Source organism: Silene latifolia, chromosome 10, assembly GCF_048544455.1.
Source record: "Silene latifolia isolate original U9 population chromosome 10, ASM4854445v1, whole genome shotgun sequence".
Taxonomy (NCBI): Eukaryota; Viridiplantae; Streptophyta; class Magnoliopsida; order Caryophyllales; family Caryophyllaceae; genus Silene; species Silene latifolia.
The window spans coordinates 163,328,760-163,340,316 of NC_133535.1; the positions used below are offsets into that span (position 1 = coordinate 163,328,760).

Below are 11,557 nucleotides of genomic sequence, written 5' to 3' on the forward strand. Positions count from 1 at the left end.
TATGTCCATGGTATACCCTAATGTAACGGCCATTAAATGACTGTTAAATTTTGATGATAGGGCAATGAATTAGTAGTAAAAATTATTAATAAAAATGAAAAGCGGAGGTACCATGGAAAATCTGACAAAATTAAGGAGTACCACGGGAAATTTTCATAATTTTTAATTATTAATTAATTGTCACATCAACAAAACTTAGCCTCCATCTAACGACTGTTACATTAGAGGTACCATGGGCACAAAATGGAACCTCAAGGATATCATAGGCAGATTCTTAAAAACAAGGGTACCATGGAAAATATGACAAAATTAAGGGGTATCATGAGAAATTTCCGAAAAATAAATAATGTTCGACAATGACCGGTTTTAGGCCGGGGTTGATGGGCCTAGCTCTGTGCGAGTTGGCCCAGTCTAACCCTAACTCGGCCAGTGATTATGTTAAATAAAAAGCTTACAAGGGTTGTTAGCTTATTGTTCGAAAATATGTTTCTTCCAATCACTTAATAGATCTAGGAGTCGAGTTCGGTGTCAAATGTGCAACCACATTAACACATTATGAACACATGTAAAGAATATAGTTTGTGATCATAATAGCAAGGATACTAGCCAATCTCCTATATACTAAAAGATTAACACATCTCTAAATTTTCCCGCTTACATTTCCCGCCCAAGTGAATTATACTAGATAATATTTATTTCCTATTTAATTTGTATCCACTATCTATATTTACTAATAAAATCTCCTTTACTGCTCAAAGAATAATATTTCTCTTCTTTCCCTCCGAATACATCTATCTAATTCAAGAAACAAGTAAAATATTTCTTCTTTAAACTGGTATCTTTTTTATTAAACTATTTAGTATAGATTAAAATTATAAACTACTCCCTCCTATTCTAAATAACTGTCCCATTTGTCATTTTCGTCTATTCACATAACGGTCTCATTTGCCATATTTGAACATGGTTTTTTACTTTCCTACCCTTAGCTCTTTTCTTTATTTACCACCCCAACCACCCATAACCCATCATATTCAATACTTTTCATTATTTAACTCATATATTCTTATCCATATACAATAATTTTCATTATTTTAACTATATTCCTTAATTTTCGTGTCATTGTCCAAATGGGACACTTATTCGGAATAGGAGGGAGTATCTTTTTTATTAACTTTATTAATTGTTATAATTTTTTCATCAAAATAAATTAAATTTGATGTTAAACTAAAACTGCACGTTGTAAATTTTTCATTAAATGTTATTATTTTAATTTTAGAGAATAAATCGTCACATACCTATCATTAACTTTGTGATAATAGAAAATTCATTAAAACAATTGGAGAATTATTTAAATAAAGAAATCATTAATTTCATGGTAAAAAAATATATTTATTTCTTAAATATACACATTTCATAACGTTACTTGATTCTCTTTAATTATTTTTTCAATATAAATAACACCCTAAAAAATAAATACTCTATATATACCGCGCATAGCGCGGGATCTATGCTAGTACTAACCAACTAGCTATGGTGCGATTAGAGTATTAGACACGTGGAATTGTGGAACATTAGAACTCTAAATTAAAACGATTACAAAACATCACCCCGTATTTTAAATTAATGATTACAAAACACCACCCCGTATTTTAAATTTCTCCGACTATGATATCAGGCTTTGTAGAAATAAATTAGGATGAAGGTGAAGTGCACAAGATTGACAATCGCAACGTTAAATCCGTAACATGTACTCCGTAGCTTTGTCACGTTTATATAAAGGAGAATAGGAGATGTAAACTAAAGATTAGCAGGTACACAAATAAATCCAAGGAACAACTCGAGTCCAACTCTTAATTAATTGCCTACTTTTACTTTATCACCTACTAGTCTTTGAACCCGTGCACTGCACGGGTAGTAAAAGAAAGTATTATTAAAAGGAAAAAATTTATGTATTTCTTAATTTGGTAAATAACTAAATTTTAAGAATAGTTCACTTTGACTATCCACATATTTTTAATTAGTTTGTGTTGCTTAATTTTAATCGAAGAACCCTGCTTTTTTTTTCCTCGAATTTTTAACATATAAGAGATGAAATCTGAAAAGTGGATATAAAATTATTGGATAGTTTATAACCTGTTAATTTGGGAAATATACATTTAATTTTACTCATTGTTGCACGTTTCTTTATATCATATTACCCCTATTATTTGTTATTCTCTCAATTCTCTACCTTATATCTCATTTTTTCTCCCACCCAAAATCCCCTGAACATAAGGAAGCAGCGTTCGCTATCACTAACCGATTACATTGAGATTCAGCAACAGACCCTCCACTGCAGTGGTGACCGCACCCAAAACCTCAGACCCGACGTCTATCTCAATCCCTATCTCAACACCCCCCTTATCACACGTCCTCCAACTATACTACTACCCCATCTTGCCTTTATCGTCCCCTACCTCCAGCATAACTCGCCATCCCGGGCTCCTGGACCTACCTTCAAGCGTGATCCCTAACCCTTAAACTTATGCGACTTCTCACCCCCATCATTACCGACTCATCGCGACACATCCCTTATCACGACCTCCCACCATCAACACCACTCATTATTCATCGCCTTTCAAGTCGTCAAAATACTATTTTATGTTATTATTTTTGTTTATTGAGTCATGTTAACACTTGTCTCTTAACATTGTTAATTTAAACGGATAAAGCAATTTTTTTGCTAACAACTTATATTATTTACTCATTTCCTTACAATGTCATATGTTATACATTAGTTGTTAGATAATTTTTTAAAGTCACTCCAACTTTTATAAATTGAAAATAATACTAAGTATCTAAATTGATTTTTTTTTATAATTCTATATTATCTATTGCTAATGACCTCATATATATTATGGACTTACTTGGAGATCAAATGTTATTAAAATATTTTTTTTTTTTGGTACACAATGTTATTAAAATGTTAATGTTCATATATTAGGTGTGAAATAATGATATGCTTAAATATACAGACTAAGCATCTAAATTGACCAAACTCAAATTTAATTGGCCTAAACTCTTTATATGCTAAAAATATTATTCTTAGATTTTAGTATTTCCTTCACCAATCGTCAACCATTTTTTTTCCATTTACCTCATTCTATTTTCGTCGTTTATATTTGACACAAACCAACAAATTTGAATTTGTAACAAAATTAATCAATTTCTTACTAGTTGGTTGGTTAGCTATTTCACAACTTTAATTAGCTATTTTTCTATTATTTGATGCAATATTCTTATGATTAATTACCTCGTACCCCGTAAGTGACTAAATGATATTCTCTTAAGGTTAAGATTCCTAAAGTACAAAAATGGCTCACTTTTTTGTTATACGTTTGCCTTGGTAATACTCTTGAGTAATTACTTTTCCATTTCATTTTCTTCTTTTCTCCAAAATTTAATCCAAATTAATTGTCTCATTTTTAAATTTAGTATGTTAAATGGATTAACAACCAATCTTATTCATACTCTCAAATTTAATCCAAATTAATTGTCTTATTTTTAAATTTAGTATGTTAAATTGATTAACAACCAATCTTATTCATAAAACTGTAACTACCACTCGTCCACTCCCTTGGTCAAAATGACATTGTCTCCATTCACTTTAATTAAAGGGATATAACTGTTATTTTATCCAAGTCTCTTAACTTTTTTTCTCAAAATAGAAAGTAAGACGATAAAAGTGGAATGAAAGAGTATCATTTTACTGAAATATATTTTCTATAAATAATAAAATCGCTTTTTGAACGTGTGCGTTAAGGATACAAATTAATATATAAAATTAAAAAATGTATTCTTTTCTTGTGCCACCATTAGCAATACTTTCGTATCTTCGTAAAAATGTTTCGATCTCAATGTCTAATTATCCATATAATATATTTATTAATAGTGTTCCGGGTGTAATTCCAGAGCAGTTATATGTTACCACCCGTGCTTGTAGAATGACGTCTTTGGTTGAATCCTCCTTGCGGTCTCCTGAAACGATGAACAAACTGAGGGCTCGGCTTTGGACCGAGCGAACTCACTCCGACGCTCAAGTCAGTAACTTAGGGAGGTAAGTTGTTGTTACTTGGCAAAGTACGTATTGTAGAGAGATAAGGAAGATATTACCAGATGAATAGTGATTCTTAGGTTAAATTGTGGATCCTTTACTCAATGAGAGTAGAGGAGTATTTATAGACTTTCACCTTTTGTCACGTAGTGGCCAAGTGGCTAGCAGGTGGAAAGACTGACCTACCCCTCGGCCGAGGGGCTCATGGCAGGCCGGCGGGCCCTGTTGACTCACCGCCGAGGGGTCTTGGATATGAGTTCGATGTGTGCCCCCCCGGGTCGGTTGCCCGGCCGGACCCATCCGACAGCCGACAGCCTCGCGGTTAGGTGTCTAAGCCGTTGACTTGTCTTTGTGGATATCTTTGACCTTGCTCAATATGTTGACGTCACCGGGTGCGAGAATATGCCCCATCAATTTGCCCCAAGCGTAGTCTATGCCGTGGTATGGGCTCCGATGTATGTTGAGCGTATATTCTCGCAAGACAAAATTTTCTCGCCGGCTTCTTCTACCTCGGCGTGGCTCTGAGAGGCCGTACCATATCCCCCCTCCACATGGTTGTGTAATGGACATCCGATGTGGAAAAGGCAATGATGTTGGCTGAGACCAGGGTGGAGAGTGCCGGTTGTTTCTGATTGCCCCCTGGCCGGTGCTTTCTAGCTTGGTTGATCATGTGGCCGGCGGATAAACGGATACTTAGGAACTCGATGAGAAAGATGAACAGGCAGAGAGATATGAAAGGGGCGTGTTGAAGACGTTTGGTCACTGTTGCATTGATTGACGTTCAACTGTTGCGACGATTGACATTCCGTGGTTGCATGTCTGACACGTGTCTTTCTTTGATTGGTCGGCGTTTCATGGTCATGCGCCCGATTGGTCCTTCTTTATGGGTTTTCCCCTATAAATAGGGCAGTTAATCCCTGAAATTGGGCACCAATTTCATTTTCTCAAAAATTTTCTTCTTTCTAGCCCTCTTTGACGAAACTTCTCTGATCTCTAGCTTTCAGAATCATTACTCCGGCGTGGCATTTTTCTTCAAGGTAAACAAATAAATTTCCTCTTTTTAACTCGTAAGTTTTGTTGTAACATGTCTTCTGCTGGCGCCGGACCTAGCAAGCTGCGCGCGCGGGGTTCCCCGTCGCGTCTTGATGAGGAGGAGATACTAAACGCCATCCCGATAAGGTTTGGGGGCCCTAGGTCTCCGTCTCCCGAAGTCAATCCAAAAGCTCGGAGGGTTGGGAGGATGATGATGACTTTGATGATGACGGTGAGGAAAGGATTCCTTCCGGTGAAGAGAGGCCGCATATCCTGGATCACGGCGAGGCGTGCATGATCGCCCCGACCGTGTGCCGGACCAATAAATTCGCCCGATTGTTCGGCGGAGCTCTTTTCGAGGGTCATTTCTACTTCGGTGAGGGGTACAAAATTGTTATCCCCGAGGAGGGTCAGCGGTCTGTTGCCCTCCCCGGTCATATCGGCGTGTATATCGTGCACCGGAGTATGGGCTCCGGTTTCCTTTGAATAAACACGTCATGGCCATCATCAAAGCTATGAACGTCGCCGTGGCTCAACTGCATCCGTTGGCCGTTAGGACGATAGTTGGCTTCGTGTGGCTCTGTCTTTTTAAGGGGGAGGTCCCTACAGTTAACTTATTCCGCCGGTTTCATCATCTTCGGGCGTCGACCCCCGGTAAAGCGGGGTGGTACAGCGTGCAGATGGAGTCGGGCGTCCTCTCAGTTGAGAAGCTTTCTTCCTGCAAGGACTGGAAGGGGCGGTGAGTGTATGTCGAAGTGCCGGATGACTATCCGCTGCCCCGGTCCTTCCAGCACCAAGTCAACTTGCGGTGCGAGAGTAAGAGGGAGCGTGAAAAATGGGTCTCCCTGAGTAAGGTCAAGATGGATGCCAGTAGGGTTCCTCTTGGTTCGGATGAGGAGCGGGCGATGCAGCTGTTTGATGCTGAGAAGGGATGGGTGCCCCCGACTCAGATTATTCTTCAGGATGAGCTGCTTTGCCGCGTCGGCCTCATACCGGCCCTCAACCAGCCTGAGACGTCATTTCCACAAATTTTATATAAAATATAACCTCTCATAAAGTAATCATCTACAAATAGTGATGTTATATATAAGGTTTTTCATAATTACTGTGTAAAACGGTTTTACAATGTGATTGTCATTATATAAAAAACACATATTTATTCACTAATAACATTAAATTATTATTTTCTTAGATAAAAAGACCAACTTATATGTAAAATAGTGTTATCCTACAATTTGTGATTTTGGAGTGATATACAATACAGAATGTTTAATCGTTTTCTTAACATTTAAAATCGTCTTCAAATCTTTCCAAATTTAATAGATTAAATAATATTTTTTGTATTAAAAAAAAGGTAGAAGAGTATTTTAAAAATAGGAAAAGTTTTTAAATTACCAAAAATCTTAATAAAGAATAAAGATGAAAGCGGGGCTACTAACAGATGACTCGGTCTTTCATAATCATCATCAACTCTTAATGCTTCATCCTACTCATCAAACATACTCTATCTTCAAAATTACTTGTACTTCAATTTCTTCTAATGTAAATTGATATATGACCATTTTGCACTCTTTTTCCCTCTATTTTCATGCATATTCGACCCCATTTAAGGCGGTTTTGTACCCCCTTTACTCTCGTTTCTAGTCCCGATTCCCTTTACTATGACACTTTGGCCCCTTTGCGAAAATTGAGGCGGAACGGCGAAACGGAGCTAGAAAGACGGGATTTCCAAGCCTTGCATGAAAGAAGAAGGGAAGTATCTTTGAGATGTACCCTCACCGGTAGGCGGGCAATGGCTAGCTACCGGGGGAGTACATCCACAAGGAAAATGAGTGAATTTGATGCTGAGAGGTACTCTCAGCCAGTAGGGCTTTAAGAAATGGCTAGGCCGGTGGGAGCACCTATATACAAGTTTTTGGAGGAAACAAGGAAGGAAGTGTTCCCACCGGGTGGCTTGGCGGCCGCTAGCCGGCTGGGAGGACACATTGGTCAAGAAACATGGAAAATGGAAGAATGTTACAGAATCTCCCACCACAAATGACCGGCGGCTAGCCGGTACGGGAGTCCCTCCAAAGACAAAAAGTCAAGCTTCAAAGTCAAGCCGCCCACCGGTCAGGGACCGGCGGCCGTCGACCGCCGTGCACACCGATGACTTCAAAAAGTGTTCAAAACTTCCAGAATCTCCCACCGGTCAAATGACCGTGGCGCGGCCGGCCGGCCGGAGTGCAATCGCGTGTTTCAAAGCCCATTTCCAATTTCGGTCCTAATCCTTGTATAACCTATATATACCCCCTCTTAAACCCTTTTGTACACACAACCCTAGATCCAGAAATTTTACCCTTTCAAGCTTTAAACTTTCTTAATCACTTTGTTAATCTTTCTTTAATTAGAGAAGTTCTTCAATCAATTAGTGATTGAATTTGGGTTTGTAAGAAGATTGAAGGATTTCCTTCTTTATTATTTCTATCCAAATTCCTCTTTCACTATTTTGTTGGTATTATTTCTCTCCCTATTTTCATTTGTTTACATTTTGTTCATCTTTTATGTTTGTTTGATTGTTTATGTTAAAATTGTTGTTGTTGTTTGTTTGTTGTTGTTAATTTCTCCATTGCTTCTCTTATCATTGTTCATCTCTCCTTTGTTCCTCTTTCTTTTGTTCATCCTTGGGTAGTTGTCCTCAAAGACTTAATCTTTGAGCTGATTTGATTAAAGATTGTGTCTTTAGGTTTAAATCCCTCTCATTATTAGATTAAATCATCTTTCCTTCCACCCATTGTTAGATTGTTGCATGTTTAGTAGTGAATTTCATTTTCTCACCATGTTTGTGACCAAAGTTTCCATCTTTATTGTTAATTTTGCAATTAGAACCATGATTAGTGAGTAGTCTTCCACTAGGGCTCGGTTTGACCCGACATGAGTAATTTCATTAATTGAATTTCATAAAGGCTAATTATTTGGGGAAATTGGTGAGGGTAGTTTAGAGGATTGACTTGGTTTATGGGTTGACTTTTGGGTAGTGTCGACTTACGACCCTTGACCACCAACGAGAGTTGGTTAGGTTGTGATTTGGATACCCGAGACTTGACCCTATTGTTGACCTCGGTTGAGACCGAAAGGGAGAACCGGGGTAGGACACCTCTAAACTAGCGTTTGAAATCGACCCTCGAGAGAGGGAGTGGGATGACCCGGGAATTGACGGGGCTTAATGACCTTAGCAAATATTGGACCACCTTGGGAATAATGCATGTTTTTGGGGTAGTCGGGTATTGAGTTAGGGATTCCGACCTTCGAACCCGAGAGGGGGGTTGGTGGGTAGCACTAGTGTCCTATTTCGAACCCGAGAGGGGGTCTTAGGCGACTAGAGTCGTCACCTCCTCACCTAACTACCCTTGTGATTAGCCTAGAGATTCGATTGTGTGGAATTACGAATTGTTTGGGGAGAACCGAGTCTTAGGCTTTTAAATTATTTGATTTCCATCTATTTATTTATTTTATCTTGCTCTTTCTCTTAGTTTGTTTTTATTTAGCGGCTTTACCTTGTTGTTGGTAGCTTTAGTATAACCTTCATCCCTTATTGTCGACTTAGCTAAACGATAGGATTAGAACAATTAGTAATCTTTTCAACTCCTTGTGGGATCGACCCTTAATAGTGTACAACGATAAAATCGTGCACTTGCGAGGTATAATTTGATAACCATCAAGTTTTTGGCGCCGTTGCCGGGGAGTTCGGCTAGATATTAATTGTTTTCATTCTTGTTTAGACTAAGTCCTTTGTTACTAATCCCTCTCTTGAGTGTGTAGGACTTTTTGCATGAGAAGAAGAACTCGAAGAGGTCATCCAATACGTCCGATTGACCACGAGATCGAAGCAACCGCAAGGAGACTAAATTCACTTCGTAGAAGAGGGCTTATAGAAACACCGATTCCTCAAGAAAATCCAGTAATTGAGAACCTTCAAGGAGAACCACGGGTCTTTGAAACTTTCGAAAATCCTTTTGCAACACCGGAAACGGAAGTAACAATGGCCGCGGTTCCTATGAGAGATAACTTGGCTCCGAAAAAGGTGGTGAATCCGAGTATTGTGAAGCCACCTATTCAAGCTAACAATTTTGATGTGAAAGCCACCTTGCTACAACTAGTCCAAGGCAATCAATTCGGAGGGGGAGCCACCGAAAACCCCAACGAGCATCTAAACGAGTTCTTGGATAGTTGTGACATGTTCAAGGCCAATGGAGTGACGGAGGATGCCGTACGCCTTAGGCTTTTCCCTTACTCTTTGAGGGGAAGTGCCAAGGAGTGGCTTAAAAGTTGTGAACCCGACTCTCTTCGGACTTGGGACGATGTCTCTAAGGCTTTTCTCAACAAGTATTTCCCACCCCAACGAACCGCAAGAATCAAGAGTGAGCTCCAAGGGTTCACCCAACAAGAAGATGAGACCCTTTATGAAGCATGGGAGAGGTACAAGGGCCTCCAAAGGCTATGTCCTCACCACGGTATTGGAGATGATGAGCTCATCAACAATTTCTATGAAGGGTTAAACAATGATATGAAGATGAATCTTGATTCCGGCTCGGGGAAGGGAGCTTTGGATAAGATAGACCACAAGACGGCGAAAGAGCTTATTGAAGAAATGGCTTCTCGTACCTTTCATTGGAACAATGATAGGCACAAGAGGAAGGGGAAGTCAACGGTCGAATCGGCCAACAATGTGGAAGTGAAAGAGATGATAGAAGAGCTTAAGCAACAAGTTGCCTTGATGAGCTCAAGCAAGACATCTAGCAATTCTTCTATGAGGAACCAAGTCTATAGTTGTGAGCTTTGTGGAGACCAAGGACATCCACCCAATGAGTGTCCCTTGGTGGTTGGAGATGGAAGTGGTATGGAGCAAGTGAACGGGATATGGGAGTCTAGTACGGCCAAGCAAGCATTTAACAACAACCAATATCACCCCGGATTGAGAAACCACCCAAACTTCTCTTATAGCTCTCAAAATGTCCAAAACCCAACCTTCCAACAAAAGTCACAACAACCAAACTTCCAAACTCAAAAACAAAACACTACGTTCAATCAAGGTCCACCGGGTTTCCAAGGAAGAACCTTCCAACCAAGACAACAACAATTTCAATCACTTAACCCACCAACCACCCAACCATTCCAACAAACCACCCAACCTTTCCAACAAAATTTCCAACCATTCCAACAACCCACCCAACCAAAGTCAAACATGGAACTCATGATGGAACAAATGATGAGTCATCAAACACAATTCATCAACCATACCACCCAAAAACAAGAAGAGACAACCTCATCCATCAACCAACTTAGGACCCAAATGCAAGCTTCTCAACGGATGACGGACAACCAAATCTCCCAATTGGCTACCCAAATGAGCCAACTACAAGCCTCCCAAGGTAAATTCCCGGGTAAAACCGAGGAAAACCCGAAAATCGTGAATGCTATTCACTTGAGGAGTGGTAGAGATTTGGAAGACCGGGAATTTGTCAAGAAAAGGAAGAGTAGTAGACCGGGCAATGTCATTGAACCTCAAATAGTGGTTGAACCTCCTAAGGTAATTGAAGAAAAGGAGGGAAAAGATGAGCTTGTGGAAATTGTTGTGGAAACTCCAAAAGTGATTGATGAACCAACAAGGGTAGTTGAAGAGCCTCAACAACAAGTGGTAAGAACTTATGTACCACCGGTTCCCTTTCCACAAAGATTGGCAAGAGCCAAACTTGAACAAAAGTATGGGAAGTTCATGGATATGATGAAGGGTATCAACATTACCATGCCTTTCATTGATGCCGTAAAGGAGATTCCAAGCTATGGCAAGTTCTTGAAGGAGCTTATCTCAAACAAAAACTCTTTGAGCCCAACAACTACGGTGAGCTTATCCAAAGAGTGTAGTGCAATTCTCATGAATGAAGCTCCTCAAAAGCTTGAAGACCCGGGGAGTTTTTCCATACCTTGTAAGATTGGGACCGTGCACATTGAGAGAGCTTTGTGTGATTTGGGGGCAAGCATTAGTCTTATGCCCCTAAAAATTTTCAAGAAGTTGAAGGGTTATGAGCTTTCACCAACAAGGGTTTCTCTCCAACTTGCGGATAGGTCGGTAAGATACCCTATTGGTCTTGTGGAGGATGTCCCACTCAAGGTGGGAAAACTTGCATTTCCATGTGATTTCTATGTAATGGACATCCCCGAAGACTCAAATATTCCCATCATATTGGGGCGCCCTTGCCTTGCTACGGGGGGTGCCATGATTGATGTGAAGAATGGGAAGCTTTCTTTGCAAGTGGGTGAAGAAAAGGTTGAATTCTCCTTGAACAAGGCTATGAAAGAGCCTTCGGAAGAAAAGTCTTGTTATATGATTGATGTGGTAGAAGAATGGGTTGATATGAAGAAATTTGATGAAGACAAGGGTTTGCAAGGGTT

General features: G+C 39.6%; 1 non-coding gene across 1 annotated transcript; it reads right to left on the minus strand.

The window, feature by feature from the left end:
* Positions 1-9,515: 9,515 nt before the first annotated feature.
* LOC141610194 (small nucleolar RNA R71) lies at positions 9,516-9,622 on the minus strand. The gene has a single exon (XR_012528088.1). It is a non-coding gene; the product is annotated as a small nucleolar RNA R71 (small nucleolar RNA).
* Between the last annotated feature and the right edge of the window lie 1,935 nt (positions 9,623-11,557).